Source organism: Manis javanica, chromosome 8, assembly GCF_040802235.1.
Source record: "Manis javanica isolate MJ-LG chromosome 8, MJ_LKY, whole genome shotgun sequence".
Lineage (NCBI taxonomy): Eukaryota > Metazoa > Chordata > Mammalia > Pholidota > Manidae > Manis > Manis javanica.
The window spans coordinates 30728970-30746850 of NC_133163.1; the positions used below are offsets into that span (position 1 = coordinate 30728970).

General features: G+C 37.5%; 1 protein-coding gene across 1 annotated transcript in view; it reads right to left on the bottom strand.

Moving 5' to 3' along the window:
• Window positions 1-17881, bottom strand: part of ADAM21 (ADAM metallopeptidase domain 21) — a 51598-nt gene that overhangs the window by 32693 nt on the left and 1024 nt on the right. The gene's annotated exons all lie outside the window — the stretch shown is intronic.

Consider the following 17881-nt stretch of genomic DNA (forward strand, 5'->3'; position numbering starts at 1 on the left):
AACAAGAGATAAAGAAGGCCACTACATAATGATAAAGGGCTCAGTCCAACAAGAGGATATAACCATTCTAAATATATATGCACCCAATACAGGAGCACCAGCATATGTGAAGCAAATACTAACAGAACTAAAGAGGGAAATAGACTGCAATGCATTCATTGTAGGAGACTTCAACACACCACTCACCCCAAAGGATAGATCCACCGGGCAGAAAATAAGTAAAGACACACAGGCACTGAACAACACACTAGAACAGATGGACCTAATAGACATCTATAGAACTTTACATCCAAAAGCAACAGGATATACATTCTTCTCAAGTGCACATGGAACATTCTCCAGAATAGACCACATACTAGCTCACAAAAAGAGCCTCAGTAAATTCCACAATATTGAAATTCTACCAACCAATTTTTCAGACCACAAAGGTATGAAAGTAGAAATAAATTCTACAAAGAAAACAAAAAGGCTCACAAACACATGGAGGCTTAACAACATGCTACTAAATAATCAATGGATCAATGAACAAATCAAAATAGAGATCAAGGAATATATAGAAACAAATGACAACAACAACACTAAGCCCCAACTTCTGTGGGATGCAGCGAAAGCAGTCTTAAGAGGAAAGTATATAGCAATCCAGGCACACTTGAAGAAGGAAGAACAATCCCAAATGAATAGTCTAACATCACAATTATTAAAACTGGAAAAAGAAGAACAAATGAGGCCTAAAGTCAGCAGAAGGAGGGACATAATAAAGATCAGAGAAGAAATAAACAAAATTGAGAAGAATAAAACAATAGCAAAAATCAACGAAACCAAGAGCTGGTTCTTTGAGAAAATAAACAAAATAGATAAGCCTCTAGCCCAACTTATTAAGAGAAAAAGAGAGTCAACACAAATCAACAGAATCAGAAATGAGAATGGAAAAATCACGACAGACTCCACAGAAATACAAAGAATTATTAAAGACTACTATGAAAACCTATATGCCAACAAGCTGGAAAACCTAGAAGAAATGGACAACTTCCTAGAAAAATACAACCTCCCAAGACTGACCAAGGAAGAAACACAAAAGTTAAACAAACCAATTACAAGCAAAGAAATTGAAACAGTAATCAAAAAACTACCCAAGAACAAAACCCCGGGGCCGGACGGATTTACCTCGGAATTTTATCAGACACACAGAGAAGACATAATACCCATTCTCCTTAAAGTGTTCCACAAAATAGAAGAAGAGGGAATACTCCCAAACTCATTCTATGAAGCCAACATCACCCTAATACCAAAACCAGGAAAAGACCCCACCAAAAAAGAAAATTACAGACCAATATCCCTGATGAACGTAGATGCAAAAATACTCAATAAAATATTAGCAAACAGAATTCAACAGTATATCAAAAGGATCATACACCATGACCAAGTGGGGTTCATCCCAGGGATGCAAGGATGGTACAACATTCGAAAATCCATCAACATCATCCACCACATCAACAAAAAGAAAGACAAAAACCACATGATCATCTCCATAGATGCTGAAAAAGCATTTGACAAAATTCAACATTCATTCATGATAAAAACTCTCAGCAAAATGGGAATAGAGGGCAAGTACCTCAACATAATAAAGGCCATATATGATAAACCCACAGCCAGCATTATACTGAACAGCAAGAAGCTGAAAGCATTTCCACTGAGATCGGGAACCAGACAGGGATGCCCACTCTCCCCACTGTTATTTAACATAGTACTGGAGGTCCTAGCCACGGCAATCAGACAAAACAAAGAAATACAAGGAATCCAGATTGGTAAAGAAGAAGTTAAACTGTCACTATTTGCAGATGATATGATACTGTACATAAAAAACCCTAAAGACTCCACTCCAAAACTACTAGAACTGATATCGGAATACAGCAAAGTTGCAGGATACAAAATCAACACACAGAAATCTGTAGCTTTCCTATACACTAACAACGAATCAATAGAAAGAGAAATCAGGAAAACAATTCCATTCACCATTGCATCAAAAAGAATAAAATACCTAGGAATAAACCTAACCAAGGAAGTGAAAGACTTATACTCTGAAAACTACAAGTCACTCTTAAGAGAAATTAAAGGGGACACTAATAAATGGAAACTCATCCCATGCTCATGGCTAGGAAGAATTAATATCGTCAAAATGGCCATCCTGCCGAAAGCAATATACAAATTTGATGCAATCCCTCTCAAATTACCAGCAACATTCTTCAATGAATTGGAACAAATAATTCAAAAATTCATATGGAAACACCAAAGACCCCGAATAGCCAAAGCAATCCTGAAAAAGAAGAATAAAGTAGGGGGGATCTCACTCCCCAACTTCAAGCTCTACTACAAAGCCATAGTAATCAAGACAATTTGGTACTGGCACAAGAACAGAGCCACAGACCAGTGGAACAGATTAGAGACCCCAGAAATTAACCCAAACATATATGGTCAATTAATATTTGATAAAGGAGCCATGGACATACAATGGCAAAATGACAGTCTCTTCAACAGATGGTGCTGGCAAAACTGGACAGCTACATGTAGGAGAATGAAACTGGACCATTGTCTAACCCCATATACAAAGGTAAACTCAAAATGGATCAAAGACCTGAATGTAAGTCACGAAACCATTAAACTCTTGGAAAAAAACATAGGCAAAAACCTCTTAGACATAAACATGAGTGATCTCTTCTTGAACATATCTCCCCGGGCAAGGAAAACAACAGCAAAAATGAGCAAGTGGGACTACATTAAGCTGAAAAGCTTCTGTACAGCGAAAGACACCATCAATAGAACAAAAAGGAACCCTACAGTATGGGAGAATATATTTGAAAATGACAGATCTGATAAAGGCTTGACGTCCAGAATATATAAAGAGCTCACACGCCTCAACAAACAAAAAACAAATAACCCAATTAAAAAATGGGCAGAGGAACTGAACAGACAGTTCTCCAAAAAAGAAATACAGATGGCCAAGAGACACATGAAAAGATGCTCCACATCGCTAATTATCAGAGAAATGCAAATTAAAACTACAATGAGGTATCACCTCACACCAGTAAGGATAGCTGCCATCCAAAAGACAAACAACAACAAATGTTGGCGAGGCTGTGGAGAAAGGGGAACCCTCCTACACTGCTGGTGGGAATGTAAATTAGTTCAACCATTGTGGAAAGCAGTATGGAGGTGCATCAAAATGCTCAAAACAGACCTACCATTTGACCCAGGAATTCCACTCCTAGGAATTTACCCTAAGAACGCAGCAATCAAGTTTGAGAAAGACAGATGCACTCCTATGTTTATCGCAGCACTATTTACAATAGCCAAGAATTGGAAGCAACCTAAATGTCCAACTGTAGATGAATGGATAAAGAAGATGTGGTACATATACACAATGGAATACTACTCAGCCATAAGAAGTGGAAAAATCCAACCATTTGCAGCAACATGGATGGAGCTGGAGAGTATTATGCTCAGTGAAATAAGCCAAGCGGAGAAAGAGAAATACCAAATGATTTCACTCATCTGAGGAGTATAGGAACAAAGGAAAAACTGAAGGAACAAAACAGCAGCAGAATTACAGAACCCAAAAATGGACTAACAGGTACCAAAGGGAAAGGAACTGGGGAGGATGGGTGGGCAGGGAGGGATAAGGGGGGGGGAAGAAGAAGGGGGGTATTAAGATTAGCATGCATGGGGGGGAGGGAGAAAGGGGAGGGTGGGCTGCACAACACAGAGAGGACAAGTAGTGACTCTACCACATTTTGCTAAGCTGATGGACAGTAACCGTAATGTGGTTGTTAGGGGGGACCTGATATAGGGGAGAGCATAGTAAACATAGTATTCTTTAGGTAAGTGTAGATTAAAAATTTTAAAAAAAAAAAGAAAGAAAGAAAGAAAAGGGGGATTACTCCTTAACAGGATAAAACTATTGGTAAATCAAAGATCAACGCATGCTTTAAATATCCTTAATGTTGATCACTTAAAGGGTGTCAGATGATCAGCTATGGAGGTACTCTTTTCTGATAATATTCCTTTCTCTTAATTAAAAAAAAAAAAAAAAAAAAAAAAGCAGTTACTGTGTGCTGACCTCCAATGAGTTCTGCACAGTGGTATAGAGGGCATGTCAAAGTGTGGGCAAAGGGTCTGTTTGTTTCTACGCAGAAGATCAAGGCCTAGCTTGGATACCCAGAAAATGAACTAAGATACGATATGAGGAGGAGCTTCCGGCATCAGCACTCTCTGGAGGACTCGTGCCGGGGGATGATCATCAAAAAGCCTCCACAGGGATCCGGACGATGCTGCGGTTGTGGCTGCATCCAGCCCACCGTCTCCTGGACTTGCCATAAGAAGGAGGAGGGAGATGTCTAGGCTGGCATGTGCATACAGTGAGACAACGAATTTGACTGGATCTGTACTGTTGGAACTCAACCAGGAGTTGGGAGGGGTGCAAGTTGTAGCACCCCAAAATCTCATGACTATAGACTATCTATGGTTAAAAGAACATATGGGATGTGAACAGATCCCAGAAATGGGCTGCTTTAATTTGTCTGATGGTTCAAGTACAGTTGGAAAATATCCATCATATCATAGATAAATTTTCACAAATGCCTAGGGTGCCTAAATGGTTTTCTTGGCTTCACTGGAGATGGCTGGTAATTATAGATTTGCTTTGTTTATGTCACCGTATTCCTATTATGTTAATATGTGTGTGCAAATTAGTTAGTAGTTTAAAACCTATACATACTTAAGGTACTATACAAGAAGATATGTCAAAGAAATAATCAATCCTCCCAAGTTTCCTTCATATGCTACATCTATAGCTTTTCTTCTTCCTTCCTAATTACAAACCTTAAATAGAATTCGTGCCTCATATCGAATTTACCGAGTATCATAATTCCTCCAGGTGGTAAAGATACCTCGAGACAAGTGCTGGGCATAGAAGCCACAGGGCATAAATCTGCAAAGAAGTAAAAAGCTAACCTTTGCAAACAATATGGCTTCTCTCTCACTTACCAACTTTACATTTCCCTGTATGGCCCCGGAAGAGGACTGGTTAGCCAGAGACGGGTAAGATTCCTCAAGGGAGGAACAACCTAAGACAGGCACAGTCGCAGGGGGGCCATCAGGTGAGAATTTGGGGATCAACAGAGGTGAGGCTCAGAACCTCACCCCCCCTGCTTTGAGAGAAATCTTCTGCATCCGTGGATGTCTTGCTGCCCTTGTCTAGCCTGGATTAATACTTAGTCCGTAGGCACACACCTGATCATCTGATCATCTACATTTGCCTTCTTACAGCACTAAACTATGTTTTCTACCTTTATCTTGCATCTACCTACCACTTCAGCATTTTATTAAAAATAAAAATAATAATAATAATAGGAGAAATGTGGGATCAACATATAAATCAAGTACAAAAATCAAATGAATATTCATATTTGACCTGATGGTTTATAGGTCATATTGTATGATCAAAACCGAAAGTTTCTGTGATGAATGCCCTTGTACTGTTCACCATGTAAGAATTTATTCACTCTGTAAGAATTCGTTCACCATGTAAAAAAAAAAAAAAAAAAAAAAAAAATCCAATAAGAGGGCATCTTACAATATATTTTTCCAAAATGCTTCAACAATGTCACAGTCACTAAAAAACAAGGAAATTCTGAGAAATTGTGACAGCTGAAAGAGCCAAGTTTCCTTGAAATAATAATTAAGTGTAATATAGTATATTGGGTGGAATCCTAGAATGAAAAGAACATTAGGGAAAAACTAAGGAAATCTATTTAAATAAACTATGGTCTTTAGTTAAAAAAAAAAAAAAAAAAAGATTAAAGGTCACAATGTGTCTACTTGATACGTTTATATATTGCAAAAAGATAACCATCATATCATTAGCTAATATGTCCATTCTATCACCTTATTACTGTTCTCTGTGTGTGTTGAGAACATTTTACATCTCTCTTGGCAACTTCTTAGTATTTAACACAGTATTATTAGGTATAATTACCATGCTGTACATTCAACCCACAGAACTTATGATCTCCAGCTGGGAGTCTGTACCTTTGAACAATATATCCCCATTTCCCCCACCCCCAAGCCCCTAGTAACCACCATTCTATTGTTGGTTTCTCTGAGTTCATTTTTTTTTGATTCCACATCTAAGTGATCATATAGTGTGTTTCTGACTGATTTCACTTAGCATAATGCCCTCAAAGTTCATCCAGGTTGTCACAAATGGTAGGATTTTCTTTTTTCTCATGGCTGAATAATATTCCATTCATCCATTCAGTTTATGTTGTTTCTCTACCTGGCTATTGTCAATAATGCTGGAATGAACATTGGAGTGCACATATTGCTAAATTCCTGATTTAAATTTCTTTGTATATATGCCTAGAAGTAGGATTGCTGGATCATATGGTAGTTCTATTTTTAATTTTTTGAAGAACTACATGCAGTTCTTAGTGGCTGCACCAATTTGCACCCCTACCAACTATGTACAGTTATTAAGATGTAACTATCTAAATATATTTCCACACCCTCACCAACACTAATCTCTTGTCTTCTCAATGACAAACATCCTAAGACATGTGAGGTGGTACTTCCTTGTGTTTTGGGTTTGCTTTTTCCTGATGATTAGTGATGTTAGGGACCTCTTCATGTACCTGTTGGCCTTTTGTATGTCTTCTCTAGGAAAATGTCTATTTATTTCTTTGCCCATTTTTTAATTGGGTTAGTGCTTTTTTGTGTTGCTATTAAGTTGTATGAATTCTTTATGTATTTTTGATATTAACACCTTATCAGGTATATGATTTCCAAATTTTCCTCCCATCCCATACATTGCCTTTTCGTTTTCTTGTTTCTTTTGTTATGCAGAAGCTTTTGGTTTTAGGTAGTTCCACTTATTTTTGATTTTGTTGCTTATCCTCTTGGTGTCATATCATTCAGACAATCAGATCCAGACCTATGTTAAGGAGCTTTTTTCCTATGTTTTCTCCTAGGAGTTTAAAAGTTCCAGGTCTTATGTTTATATTTTCAATCCATTTTTTTAGTTCATTTTGTAAGTAGTATGATATTGGGCTCCAGTTCTGTTCTGGTTATCCAGTTTTCCCAGCATCATTATCTGTTATTCTTGGCTCCCTTGTCAAATATTAGTTTTACATAAGTGTGGGGAATTGTTTCTGGGTTTTCTATTCTGGTCCACTGACCCATGTGTCCGTTTTTATTCCAATACCATACTGTTTGATCACTATAGCTTTGTGTATAGTTTGAAATCAGGAAGGATGATGCCTCCAGTTTTGTTCTTCTTTCTCAGGATTGCTTTGACTATTTTGTGTCTTTTGCAGTTTTACATGAATTTTTGGACTGTCTATTCTATTTCTGTGAAAAATGCCATTTGAATTTTGATAGTCATTGCATTGTGTCTATAGATTGCTCTGGGTAGCATGAACATCTGAACAATATTAATTCTTTCAATCCATGAGCATGGGATATCTTTCTATTTGTTAGTGTCTTTTTCAATTTCTTTCACCATAGTATTGTAGTTTTGAGTGTAGAGCTCTTTTCACTTCCTTGATAAACTTTATACCTAAGTATTTTATTGTTTCGGCTTGTGTTTGGGACTGGTTTTTTTTCTTTTTCAGATGTTTTGTCATTGTTATAAAGAAATACTACTACTGCTTTCTGTAGTTGATTTTATATATTGCAACTTCACCAAATTCGTTGATTAGTTCTAGTGGTTTTTGGTGACCTTTATGATTTTCTGTGTATAATATGTCATTGGCAAATGGTGACAGTTTTACGTCTTCTTTCTGATTTGGATGCTTTTTATTTCCTTTTCTTGCCCGATTATTCTGGCTAGGACTTCCAATACTATGTTTTATCAGAGTGGTGAGTGTGGGCATCCTGTCTTGTTCCTGATATTAGAAGAAAATGTTTCAACTTTTCTCCATTGAGTATGATGTTGGCTGTTGGTTTGTATTAATGGCCTTTATTGTGTTTAGGTATGTTCCTTCAATACCAAATTTCTTGAGCATTTTTGTCATGAAATGATGTATTTTGTCAAATGCTTTCTCTGCATCTATTGAAATGATTATATGATTTTTATCTTTTTCTGAATGTGGTATATCACATTGATTTGTGTATGTTCATTTTTGTATCCCAAGGATAAATTCCACTTGATCATGTTTAATAATCTTTTTAAAGGGCTCTTTTGCTAATATGGTTTATGAATATTTTATTGAAATTTTCATATCAATTTAGCAGGGGTATTAATCTGTGCTTTCCTTTTCCTGTAGTGTCCTTATCTGGCTGTAGTATCAGGGCAATGCTGGCCTCATGAGTTTGGAAATGTTTCCCCCTAGCCAATTTTTTGCAAGCATTCTAAAAGGACTAGTGTTAATCCTTTAAATGTTTGATAGACTTCACCAGTGAAACTATCTGGTTATGGAATTTTCTTTGTTGGAGGTTTTTTAATACCTGTTAAATCTCCTTACTTGTAATTAGTCTTTCAGATTTTCTATTTCTTGATGATTCAGTTTTAGTAACTATTTATGTATGTTTCTAGGAATTTTTCCATTTCTTTCAGGTTACCCAGTATGCCAGCACTGAATTGTTTAGAGTAGCCTCTAATGATCTTTTGTATTTCTGTGGTATTGATTGTAATGTTCTCTCATTTCTGATTTTATATATGTGAGTTCTCTTTTTTTCTTGGCAAGTCTAGCTAAAGGTTTGTCAATTTTGTTTATCTTTTCAACATTCCAGCTCTTCGTTTCATTGATCTTTTCTCTTGTTTTTTGGGGGTCTCTATTTCATTTATTTCTGCTCTGATATTTATTTTTTCTTCCTTCTGCTAACTTGGGCTTAATTTGTTATTCTAGTTCATTGAGGTATAAAGTAAGATTGATTATTCAATATTGTTCTTATTTCTTATCACTTTGACACTATAAACTTCCATCTTAGAATTGTTTCTGCAGAATCCCATAAGTTGACATGCTTTGCTTTCATTTTCATTTATTTCAGTATATTCTTGATTTCCCTTTTGAGTTCTTTTTGACTCATTTGTTATTCAGGACCATGTGGTTTAATGTCCACTTATTTGTGGATTTCTAAGATTTACTTCTGTTATTGATTTCTTATTTCATAACATCAGGTTGGAAAAGATACTTCATGTGATTTTAACCTTCTTAAATTTGCTCATACTTGTTTTATGTCCTCTCATAAGCCCTATCCTGGAGAATGGTTGATGTACATGTGAGAAGAATGAATATTATGCTGCCGTTGAATGGAGTTTTCCTTATATGTTAGTTCCATTTGGTTTAAAATATGGTCAAATACAACATTTCCTCATTGATTTTCTATCTGGATGATCTGTTCATTGTTGAAAGTGGGATATTGAAGGTAGAGGAGAAAAAGATGGTGGACTACAAAGGTGAGGTAGAAAACTTCTTCCAAAAACACATAAAAGAAGAAACTACAGCAAATACAACTAAACCTGTAAAAGACCCGAAGACTGCAGAACAGACCACCTATACCTGGAGAAGAAAAGAAAACCACACAGAAAAGAGTAATGGGGCAGAGCCACAATTGAGCAGGACCCAACCCCAGCCCACAGGCAGGAGGTAGAAGAAAAGAGCAGGGAGGGGATAGAAGCCCAGGAACTTTTCACACCAGGCCCTGGAGATATGCTCCAGGAGTGCACATCCATATTACACTGGGCCCTGGTGATTCGTGGGGCTGGACATCTGGTCAGGTGGAATACTCTGGGAGTTTAGGACTGCAGCTGCTTATGGAGGACAGGCATGCTGTGCCAGTCCTGAGCCCAATGCAGAGGTGGCAGTTTGACTTGCCAAGAGGGGTGCCAGAGTACATTGGATGCAGCTCCATCCTCAGAAGAAAAGGCAAGTGAAGAATACCTCCCCAGCCCTCCCTTGGCCCAACAGGTGGGGAACTCTCAGGAGCTCCAGACATTCCAACCCCCTCAGTGGCAACACAGCCCCAAGGTGCCTGCCTGTGCACACTGCCGGTGAGCCAACCCACTCAGCCCAGCAGCAGCACATGACTTTGCTGTCTGGCAGGAAAAAGGAGACTCTCCCAGCTTTCTTGGTCCCATTTCAGCTCATCTGGGGAGGTGCCTGTAGGATCCCTAGAGTTCCTTACTCCCTGAGGGTGCCTAAGCCAGCTGCTGTACATCCCACCCTTCTCCAGAGCTGTAAAACAGCCCCTCCCACCCCATTAACACTGCAGCTCTGTCATCACTGCAAGGAGGCAGAGGGCAGCCCTGCTCATGTGATCCTAGCAGAAGTTTCAGCTGTGATCACAAGGGCTTCAGATGAAGCAAACTACAGGCACAGACTCAGACTACTATGGGAGAAATACAGAAGGATGGCTGTGCCTACTGTATTCCACCAGCTGGAACTTCCACAAAGTAGAACCAGGCACTGGAGAGTAGAGTTCTTGAGCTTCTGGGCATCATAAGCCTTCATAAATTCATTACTTCATAAATTCCTCCTTCATAAATTCATTACTCTATAGGCCAGGAAGTATAGCAGATCCGTCTAATACAAAGGAAGAAACACAGAAAACCTGACAAAATGAGGAGGCAGAGGAATATGTTTCAAACAGAACTACAGGACAAGACCCCAGAAAGAGCTAAATTAAACAGAGATCGCCAATTTTTGTGATAAAGATTTCAAAGAATAAGTCATAAGCATGTTCACTGATTTACAGAAAAGTATTCAAGATCTCAGGGAGACTTCAACAAAAAGACAGAAGACCTGAAAAAAAGCCACTTAGACCTGAAGAACACAGTAACTGAAATGAAACATACAGTGGAGGGAATGAATAGTAGATTGCCTCAAGTAGAGGAGACAGTCAATAAGATGGAAATTAGAGAACAGGAACACAATGAAGCTGAGGAACAGAGAGAAAAATGGATCTGTAGGAGTGAAAGGATGATAAGAGAACTGTATGACCAATCCAAATGAAACAATATTCGCATAATAGAGGCACCAGAAGGAGAAAAGAGAGACAAAGGAATAAAAAATCTCTTTGAGGAAATAATTGTTGATAACTTCCCCAATCTGGGAAAGGAAGTAGACACTCAAGTCATGAAAGTTCAGAGAGCCCAAAAGGAACCCCAGCAAGACAACACCAAAATATAATAATTAAATGGCAAAGATCAAGTATAAGGATAGAGTATTGAAAGCAGCAAGAGAGAGAAAAAAGGCTACTTAAAAGGGAAACCCCATCAGGCTATCATCAGACTTCTCAGCAGAAACTTTACAAGCTAGAAGGGACTGGCATGAAATATTTAACGTACTGAAACAGAAGGACCCTCAACCAAGAATCCTCTACTTAGCAACATTAGCATTCAGACTTGAAGCAGGGATTAAACAATTTCCAGATAAATGAAGACTTAAAGAATTCAGAACCACTAAACCAGCATTAAAGGATATACTAAAGCTACTGCCATAGATGGAAATGCTCCTGAGGCTAAATAGTTTTCAGCAGTGAAAATAAACCCACAGTAAAGGTTGTAGACATTTTAGTTAATTACCAAGCAAGTAGAAATTAAAACAAAAATAAGTAGCAAACCGGCCACACACAACATCAGTCAAGGGATGCATGAAAAGTGCAGATGATAACATCTGATACATAAAGTGTTGAGGAAGAGAAGAAAAAATAATTTTAGATTGTGTTGAAATAGAGCAATCACCAACTTATACAGACTGTTATATAGTCAGGAAGCTATCCTTGAACTACTATGGTAACCACACACCCAAAACCTATAATAGGTACACAAAAGTTTAAAAAAGAGAAATCCAACCACAACGCTAAAGAAAACTATCAAATAACAAGAGCATAAGAGAAGAGGAAAGGAACAGAGAAGAGTCATAAAAACAAAAGAATTAATAAAATGGCAATAAGTACATACCTATCAACAATTACTTTAAATGGAAATGGACTGAATGCACGAATCAAAAGACATAGAGTGGCAGAATGGATAAAGAAACAAGATCCATCTATATGCTTCCTGCAAGAGAATCATTTCAGACTCAAGGACATTCACAGACTAAAAGAGAGGGGATGGTAAAGATATTTCCTGCAAACAATAGGGAGAAAAGGGCAGGAGTAGCAGTACTTATATCAGACAAAATAGACTTCTAAACAAGAAAGCAATGAGACCAAGAAGGATATTACATAATGATAAAGGGATCTGTCCAACAAGAGGATATAATCATTATAAATATCTATGCACCCAATCTAGGAGCACCTAAATATGTAAAATAAATATTAACAGAATTAAAGGATTACAATACCTTCATCTTAGACTTTAACATACCATAGGAGACTTCACATCAATCGATCAACCAGACAGAAAATAAATAAGGAAACAGATGCATACACTGAATAGTACATTAGATCAGATGGACTTAACACACATCAACTGAACACTCCACCAAAAAGCAGCAGTTTAGATATTCTTCTCAAGTATACATGGAACATTCTCTAGAATAGATCACATACTAGGCCACAAAAAGAGCCTCAATAAATTAAAAAAGAATTGTATCAAGCAGCTTCTTGGACCCCAATGGGATGAAACTAGAAATAAATAACACAAAGAGAACAAAAAAGCCTACAAACACCTGGAGGCTAAACAACTTACTTCCGAATAATCAATGGCTCAATGAACAAATTAAAGCAAATCAAGTAATACATGGAGACAGATGAAAACAAAAATTCAACAGCCCAAAATCTGTGGGATACATGAAAGCAGTTTTAAGAGGGAAGTACATAGAAATACAGGCCTACCTCAAGAAACAAGAACAATCCCAAATGAACAGTCTAAACTCACAGTTAAAGAAACTAGAAAAAGAAGAACAAATGAATCTCAAAGTTAGTAGAAGGAGGGGCATAATAAAGATCAGAACAGAAATCAATAAAATAGAGAAGAATCAAACAATAGAAAAAAATCAACGAAACCAGGAGCTGGTTCTTTGAGAAAACAAACAAAATAGATAAACTCCTTGCCAGACTTACTACGAAAAAGGAGTACAAACATAAACGAAATAAAAAACAAAGAAGGAATAATCACAACGGGTACCACAGAAATACAAAGAATTATTAGGGAATACTAGGAAAAACTACAGGCCAATAAATTGGACAAACTAGAAGAAATGGACAACTTCCTAGAAAAATACAGCCTTTCGTGACTGACCCAGGAAGAAACAGAACATCTGAACAAACCAATTACCAGTAATGAAATTGAAATGCTAATCAAAAAACTACCAAAAACAAAATCCTAGGACCAGATGAATTATATCAAGCATTTCAAGATGAGATAATACCTATCATTCTTAAAGTATTCAAACAAGTAGAAGATGAGGGAATACTTCCAAATTCATTCTATGAAGCTGGCATCACTCTAGTACCAAAACCAGACAAAGACACCACAAAAAAAGAAAATTATAGACTAATATCCCTGATGAACATACATATAAAAATCCTCAACAAAATATTAGCAAACTGAATTAAAAATACATCTAAAAGATTATCCATCATGACTAAGTGGAATTTATTCCAGGGATGCAAGGATGGTATGATATTCATAAATCAATCAATATCATACATCACATTAGCAAAAAGAAGGATAAAAACCACATGATCATCTCAATAGATGCTGAAAAAGCATTTGACAGAATTCAACATCTATTCATGATAAAAATTCTCAACAAAATGGGTTTAGGGTGTATGTACCTCAATGTAGTAAAGGCCATATACAAGCCCACAGCCAACCTCATACTTAATAGCAAAAAGCTGAAAGCTTTTCCTCTAAGATCAGGAACAGACAAGGATGCCCACTCTCACCACTTTTATTCAAAATAGTACTGGAGGTCCTAATCATGGCAATCAGACAAAAAGAAATAAAAGGCATCCAAATTAGTAATGAAGAAGTTAAACTGTCACTATTTGTAGATTATATGATATTATACATAGAAAACCCTAAAGACTCCACCAAAAAAACATTAGAACTAGTAACTGAATTCAGCAAAGTTGCAGGATACAAAATTAATATACAGAAATCTATTGCATTCCTATATACTAACAATGAACTAGCAGAAAGAGAAATCAGGAAAACAACCTCATTCACAATTGCATTGAGAGGAATAAAATATCTAGAAATAAACCTAACCAAGGATGTGATATGCCTATACTCTGAAAACTATAAGACACTCATAAGAGAAACTAAAGAAGATACCAATAAATGGAAATACATCCTATGCTCTTGGGTAGGAAGAATTAATATTGTCAAAATGGCCATCCTGCCCAAAGCCATTTACAGATTCAATGTAATCCCTATCAAAATACCAACAGTATTTTTGATGAATTAGAACAAATAGTTCTAAATTTCATAGGGAACCACAAAACACCCCCAAATAGCCAAAGCAATCCTGAGAAAGAAGAACAAAGCTGGAGGGATTATGCTCCCTAACTTCAAGCTCTACTACAAAGCTACGGTAATCAAAACAGTTTGGTACTGGCACAAGAACAGACCCATAGATCAATGGAACAGAATAGAGAACCCAGATATAAACCCACACATATATGGTCAATTAATGTACAATAAAGGAGCTATGAATATACAATGGGGGAAAGACAACATATATGGTCAATTAATGTACAATAAAGGAGCTATGAATATACAATGGGGGAAAGACAGCCTCTTCAACAACTGGTATTAGGAAACTGGACAGCTAGATGTTAGAAAACAAAAGTGGATTATTGTCTAATTCCATACACAAAAATAAACTCAAAATTCATCAAAGACCTGAATCTAAATCATGAAACCATAAAATTCTTAGAAGAAAACATAGGCAATAATCTCTTGAACACAAATATGAGCATTTTTTTCCTGGAGACATCTCTTTGGGCAAGGGAAATAAAAAATGAATAAATGGGACTGCATCAAACTAAAAAGCTTCGGTACAGTAAAGGACACCATCATTAGAAGAAAAAGGCAACCTACAGTATGGGAGAATATATTCATAAGCAACTCATCTGATAAGTGGTTAATATCCAAACTATATAAAGAACTCATATGCCTCTACACCCAAAAAACAACCCAATTATAAAAAGGGTGGAGGACATAAACAGACATTTTGCCCAAGAAGAAATTCATATGGCCAACAGGCACATGAAATGATGCTCCACATTGCTAATCATCAGGGAAATGCAAATCAAAACCATAATCAGATACCTCCTCACACCAGTTAGAATGGCCACTATCCAAAAAACAAGAAATGACAGATGTTGGCAAGGATGTGGCGAAATGGGAACCCTCCTACACTGTTGGTGGGAATGTAAACTAGTTCAACCATTGTGAAAAGCAGTATGGAGGTTCCTCAAAAAACTCAAAACAGAAATACCATTTGACCCAGGAATTCCACTCCTAGGAATTTACCCTAAGAATGCAGGAGCCCAGTTTGAAAAAGACATATGCACCCCTATGTTTATCACAGCACTATTTACAATAGCCAAGAAATGGAAGCAACCTAAATGTCCATCAGTAGATGAATGGATAAAGAAGATATGGTACATATACACAATGGAATATTATTTAGCCATAAGAAGAAAACAAATCCTACCATTTGCAACAACATGGATGGAACTAGAGGGTATTATGCTCAGTGAAATAAGCCAGGCGTAGAAAGACAAGTATCAAATGATTTCACTCATCTGTGGAGTATAAGAACAAAGCAAAAACTGAAAGAACAAAGCAAAATCTGAAGGAACAGAACAGCACTAGACTCACAGAACCCAAGAATGGACTAACAGTTACCAAAGGGACTGGGGAGGATGGGTGCGAAGGAAGGGATAAGGGGAATAAGGGGCATTATGATTAGCACACATAATATAGTGGGGGGCACAGGGAAGGCAGTATAGGACAGAGAAGACAAGTAGTGACTCTACAGCATCTTACTACACTGATGTACAGTGACTGTAATGGGGTATGTAGTGGTGACTTGATAATGGGGGGAATCTAGTAATCACAGTGTTGCTCATTTAATTGTGTATTAATGATACCAAAAAAAAAATCCTAGTGAAATCTCCAACTTAAGCAATTTAAGCAATTTACAGCTCTTAATCAATAAGCATTTGTTTTGAGGTTATAAAACAACTTTTTTCCTGAATAATAAATAAATTGTTCATGTTGTTTCCTGTCTGATAAAATGGGAATAAGGACATCTGTTTACAAATACTGTTTATTTTTTTATTTGAAAAAAGAGAAAGACTGTCATCACAATAGTTCATAGGAATACTCAGTTACTGTCTCATAACAATGTCCTTTCCTATATAAGGTGATACAGTGCCAGACTGTATAATACCCTGTCTGTATAGTATTCAACAAAATGCATGGCAGCTTCTCTCTTCTTCTCCTTTGATTACATGGAAAATGAAAAAGAAAATTTATATATTTGAAAAAGACTGGATCCCACAATGGTGGGTGGTGAGGTGACCCTAGCATCACTGTGACCCTGGGCCACAAGTTTGGGAATACGGAGCATGTAACAACCCATAGCCTGGTGGCCTTTGGAGCAGCACGCTTTCCTGCACTACTTCAACAGAGGCATCCCCAGGCCACTGAAGTGCACCCAGGGGTCCGTCCTTTGCACGGCACTGCCGCGTCCAGTTTCATCTTGTGTACACGTTGGGGAGCTGGGAGTTTGAGAAATCCAAGAGGATGAATCTAGCTGTCTATGAAAATGACAGATGAGCAGCTCATCTGGATAATGGTTCCCTGTCTCTGAAGGACCCTTCTCTGGGAGAGAAGTCTAGATTTCAGGGTATTGAAGATACAATAAACTCCTTATGGGCTACACACACACACATTTAAGTTTCTTTGAGCCACATCACCAGAAGCTGACAGTCTGCAACCCTGATGAGGGCTCTCACAAGAACCCGACCATTCTGCCCTCTGATCTCAGAATTCGAAGTGTCCAGAACTTTAACCACTCTAGAAATGAGTAAGATGCTACAGTGGACATTGGGAGATCTTGACTGGAACTAAGGGGAAGAGAAAATGATTAAAATGTAACACTGGTCACATAAAAATAGCCCATATCAATTCAAACAACCCTCTGCTAAAGCATCTATCTTAACTTCCAATAATATATGGCTATTTTCTGAATGATTTTTTTTTTAAGTTAAACAAGTTACATGCTTCCAAAACACAATGGTAGGACTGGCATAGGATAGACACTCTCATTCCAAAAAGAAAAAATAGGAAAGAAGGAAAGAATAACAGATCCTAAACAAAACATAAGGGCAAGAGAATAATTCTCTTTGGCTCCATGTTCTTCCCCCTAGGTACACTGGGGATTTCACATACCCGTTTGCATGGAGGTCCTGCCTTCCAGACACACTGGGGTGGAAGTTCTGCCCCTGCATCTTTGCCGCACAGGGGTTGGCCACCCAAGGCTTCAGGAGGCCTCTCACATGGCTTTGCTGCGCTCAGCCCACACTGCAGTTGTATATCTGTGATTCTTCTGGACTGAAACAACACACAAGTGGCTCTACCAGTGTGAGGGCTTGGGCGTAGCCTGACTGCATGGATATGTAAGCATTTCCCTAGGAGGTTTTCTTTGTGGTGGCCCACCTCACTGGAGAGGAGCTCCTTCCCACACATCAGGAAACTGCTGGTATGATTTCTATTCCCTTGAATTAGTTTGCACTGTAATAGAACTTCACACAAATACAATCATATACTGAGTTCCTTTGGTCTGATTTCTATTATTATATCTGTGAAATAGACACATACATTTATGTGAATCAGAAGTTCTGATGTACTGAGAATTAT